This window comes from Armigeres subalbatus, unplaced genomic scaffold (assembly GCF_024139115.2).
Source record: "Armigeres subalbatus isolate Guangzhou_Male unplaced genomic scaffold, GZ_Asu_2 Contig1378, whole genome shotgun sequence".
In the NCBI taxonomy this organism is placed as follows: domain Eukaryota; kingdom Metazoa; phylum Arthropoda; class Insecta; order Diptera; family Culicidae; genus Armigeres; species Armigeres subalbatus.
In genome coordinates, this window is record NW_026942152.1 from 78,028 (window position 1) to 82,923 (window position 4,896).

Here is a 4,896-nt window from a genome sequence, read left to right on the forward strand (position 1 = left end):
ACTCTCACTCCCCATGTAACCAGTTAGATTCTGCTTTTTTCTCTTTTGTTGTTGTCATTATATTTTCGATAAAGTAGTTACACGGCGTTTTCGAATGCAGAGATGCCAGATTTGAAGACATGTCTTCATTTTGAAGACTTTTGATTCTCTTTGAAGACATTTGGTATGTGAAGACATTTTGAAGACATTTCAAAATTTGTGAAGACTTTTGATTATATGTGAAGACTTTTTTATAAATCTTTTTTGAGTGTGTAATATAAAAGGCCTTTTGCTCCACTCATGAAATGAACAAACCAAACAAACTTCACACAATACAATAGACGAATCCAAGTAAAAATAAGAAGAAGACACACGACGGTGTTAACTTTGACAGATCCTACAGCACAGCATAGGAAGATCATTTTAAAATGCTTATAATAAATTCTAGACAAAATGTAATTAAAATCTGATTGAAGTATGATACGGAAAAAGTTCCGAACTGTATGATAGATACATTTTGGAAAATATTCAAAAAATTGAGATAAGCTTCCGAATATGTAATTCAGAACTTTTTCCGTATCCTACATCAATCAGTTTTTAATTACAATTTGTCTAGAATTTAGTATAAGCATTTTAAAATGATCTTCCTATGCTGTGCTGTAGGATCTGTCAAAGTTAACACCGTCGAGTGTCTTCTTCTTATTTTTACTTGGATTCGTCTATACACGCATGCGCGGATGGAAGCAACGAAACAAATATGAAAACAACTGGTAAACATTGCCCTCATGAAACTTCACTCTCGATTTGAATACGGGTAAAAAAATTGTCGTACACGCTTAGATTGGTTTACCTATTTATGGGTACTTCATTCACTCAAATATGGGTAAATGCAATTATACCAATATTATTAGTAAAACATACCCAAAAAATCAGTAAAATTTACTGATTATCTAAAGAAATCGACTTAACTCATATTTGAGTAATCACAGTTACCCATATTTGGGTGAAAAATTGAACATAAACAAATTCGAGCTGATGGCCGTACGTCAATAATTGATTATTAATGTCGCAATCACTGGAAGTTTTTTTTAAAAGTTTTTCCCGCATATTAGATCCTAATGACCAAAACGAGAACCAATTTGATTCCGGGCGCAGTAAGGTAACTATTTTTGTCTTATTGGGATTGCTATATTCTGTTCTAGATTCTGATAATAAATATTGGTTTTCGAAACTTATTTCTTTTCCAGTTCCGATGTTCCGACTCTCAGGTTCCGACCAGCAGCAACCGGCAGCGCCATATCGACCTCATCACGCACATGCGGCGATCGACGATTGTACAGTAGACAGCAAGAATGGAAACTGATTCTTGAACCATCGGTGGAGAGCGCTCACAGCTGTGAGTCGCTGACCGGAAAGGCTTTGATGTTCATAACAGGTACCAGTCTGAACTATAAATCCTCCAGCAACCGTTTCGGTTTGGCTATTGGAAGCTCTCGGCCTGTCGGCCATTCGACGCGCCCAAAATTGCATGTCTCACGAACTCAAATTCGGAAGACCTCTGCTGCGCTAGTGAAAATAACAACGACACTCAACTTATCAATGGATCTTAACGCCGACAGGTGTCAACTGACCAAAGAGACGGAATAAATCCAGATAGAGGCCATTCAAGATAGAGCAAACGCAAATGGAAGACGGATCGTAAGCGCGGAAGGGGATGCTGATTTATTTTTGTACCAGGAACAAATTTGTTTTGATGATATTCAATGCTGCATCTAAAATAATTTCCGGATTGTAGAGTGTTGACTTGATTGGTAAGTTCAATTATATATATTAGTAAATATTATAAATATTAGTAAAAATTAGTGCTGTCCAATGAGAGCTTGGACTAGCTCGAAATTTCTCCCTGTCCTGTTCATGCTTATTTGTTGACAAAAAAGAACAAGCAGGACGGTAACAACTTCGGGCTTCTCATTGGACAGCACTATTGTGTAGTTGAATGTAATTATTCAAAATTTAATCGCGACTTTCAATATTTTTCAGATGTTTTTGCAATCTGTGCCGTTAAAAATTGATTGGTACAACATCCGGCATAGTTACCACCTGGAAAGCTGCCACCAGTTACGGAAAAATCTCCTCATCCGTAGTTGATGCTTGTCAGTTAACTTGTTCTTAGATGCTTGCTGCGAAGGACTCTTCTATATTAAACACGGAGCTTCTGCTAAGTGATGTATCGGACCATCCGGGATTACTTCCTTCGGGTTCTGCTGCTGGTAATACAGCACCAGCCAAGCATCCAGCATCATGGAAGATAGAGAAATGGATCACTCTTTTATGAAAATGTAAATTTAAATATATACATAAATAAATACAATATTTTCCTTAATGCCAAATCTATGCCAAATAAAATATTTTGCATTATTTATATTTATATAAATACAAATTTTATTCAATACAATTTTCAAAACAAACAAAAAAATATCACCCAAATTTGAGTGAATTTCACCTATAATAGAAAACCCAAAAATAAGTAAACATTACCAATATTTCCACGGACCACATGTACTCAAATATGGGTAAATGACACTTCACCCATAAATAGGTATGTGCACTTTTTCGAGATTATGGGTACTGTTCACCCATATTTAGGTGAACTGAACTAAGCGTGTATGGCGTCATGATGCAATTCTCGGGTACTTATTCAAAAGGACGTATGTGATTTTGTAAACAAAGATTCAAACGTCGATTTGTCCAATCTGATAGCACTCCCACGCAAACCATCACCACCGGCAGGTAGGGGAAGCCTTCGGCTACCTGTTAGTGTTGTCGGTTTGCGTGGGAGAGCCATCAGATTGTACCAATCGACGTGGGAATCTTTGTTTACAAAATCACATACGTCCTTTTGAATAAGTACCCGAGAATTCAGTGCAGCCGCAGCGTTTTTTTTTCAAATTTCCGGTGTGGTGTGCATTTAGCAAAAGTGCAAAAGTGAATGATGCATAATAAAGTTTGAAAGAAGAGGAGCCATTTTTTTTTCTACGATGAGCAGAAATAAAATTCAAAACTATTTTAAACTTGCCGAAAAACGTAAGGAAAAGTTTAATAAAATGTTAAATTTCGTACTTAATTTATTTTTTTTAACCATTTTTAGAACAAAATCAATCGGACATCGAGCGATGTCCCGATATCGACGCCGATCCGACACATGCCCATGTTGACCGCCAAGGTAAGCTCACTGCACCGGACCGGAAGGGCCACGGGGTGGCATCTTGCCGAAAAGATATCCAGCCACAACCAACCAACAACCAACGGAAGAAAAATAAATCATCGCCTCGCAAGAATTACCCACATCTTGGCCAAAAAAGGGGCGAGGAAACACCTTGCCAGAACACACCCCACCACCTTCAAGCAGGGGATGGCCAATGCAAGGGTACGTCAGTTAGCCTCCAAGCTTCCAAAGGTGATGCCAGTTTGGAAACATTGCCTCGTCAGAAGTCCCCCGAGTTTGCACAGCACTCTGGTAAGTTTTTTTTCCTTTTATTTGTTAGATTACGAAATAGGGGAAATGACGTGACGGCTTTGGCAGATTTTGTTCTATTATTGTCAGGAGGGTTTTTGCTGACCAAATTTTATGAAATTTGGCCACAATATTCTTGATATGCAAAGAATGTTTAGCGCCAATTTGAGTATAATTAGTTATAGAAAACTCCTCTGACAATAATAGAACAAAACCTGCCAAAGCCGTCATTCCCCCTACTTGGGCAGCGTAACAAAAACCAAAAAAGTTGATAGATTAACGTTATACTAATGAAATGATACACTGGTGGTATAAGTACCATGGTACAAGAATCTTGAAATGAGTACCGTACCGATTATTGTCTTTATCAAAGATAGTCTCGGAATAATTTTCTTATCCTCTAGTACCATGGTACAAGTACCACAGGTGCGTCCTTAGTATTAGGGACGGGGATATTTTTGCCGTTCTCGTACACACAAATTTTAATAAGAGGCTCGGAGAGCCATGGTAAAACAAGAATCCATCGATTCAGCTCCATTTAAAGGGGGATTGGAAATATTTTCTGAATTATTAATATTGATCTATAGAATATTTTTTTCAGTAAAAATTGCTAGTGAAACCCTCTCTTTGTACCTTGACAGATATGTATTTCGACCTCAACAGTAAGGTCGTCTTCAGTGTCTCGTACTTGACTCGACTTTTTAGGCATATATCCTAAACCGATTCGGTCACTACAAGTTGCATTTAAAGGGGAATTTCGTCCCATGTAATTCCCTTGGGCATGAAAATAAAGCAAAACTGTAATACCAGTACAAATAAGTCTTCTTCATAAGACGAGTTGGTATTATTTTATGATATTTCACTACTTGATTCAAAATAGCAAAATTAGAAACTCTTCGATGAGTCGAGCGAAACTCAATATGGCCTTATTGAGTTCTTAATATACAAGTGTACAATCAAGTAGAGGATTTTTTTATGACGGAGAATAAGTGAGGATGATGATTACAGGAAAATCCAGCAAAGCCGTAGAATGTTTTCGTTCATATTGCGTCGATGAATGATTTTTTTTCAATGGTTTGAACATGGTATTTGTTTCCCGACTGAAAATAGTGTAGTAAGGGTTGCAATATAGATTGGTACTATATCTTACAGCATTATTGAGCTTATTTTATATTAATCTGTTTTTTTTTATTTTTTTCGCAAGTACTATTTCCATTTATTACACCTAGCATATAATTCAACATGGGTACATGTTTTCATTGCAAGCGCACCAATGCAATGGTAACAATGGTGCAGATGTCCGTACGAAAGTTTGATTTTTTTTTAACTAGATCGAAAATCAGTGTTCATGATCAGCTTTCAATATAGGTGTCTCCGTAGTAATTTTGTTACAAGTCGACGAA

General features: G+C 37.0%; 1 long non-coding RNA gene across 1 annotated transcript; it reads left to right on the forward strand.

Moving 5' to 3' along the window:
- The first annotated feature begins 944 nt into the window (after positions 1-944).
- LOC134202729 (uncharacterized) lies at positions 945-2,352 on the forward strand. Its single transcript, XR_009977316.1, has 3 exons — positions 945-1,138; positions 1,227-1,790; positions 2,020-2,352. It is a non-coding gene; the product is annotated as an uncharacterized LOC134202729 (long non-coding RNA).
- The last annotated feature ends 2,544 nt before the right edge of the window (positions 2,353-4,896 follow it).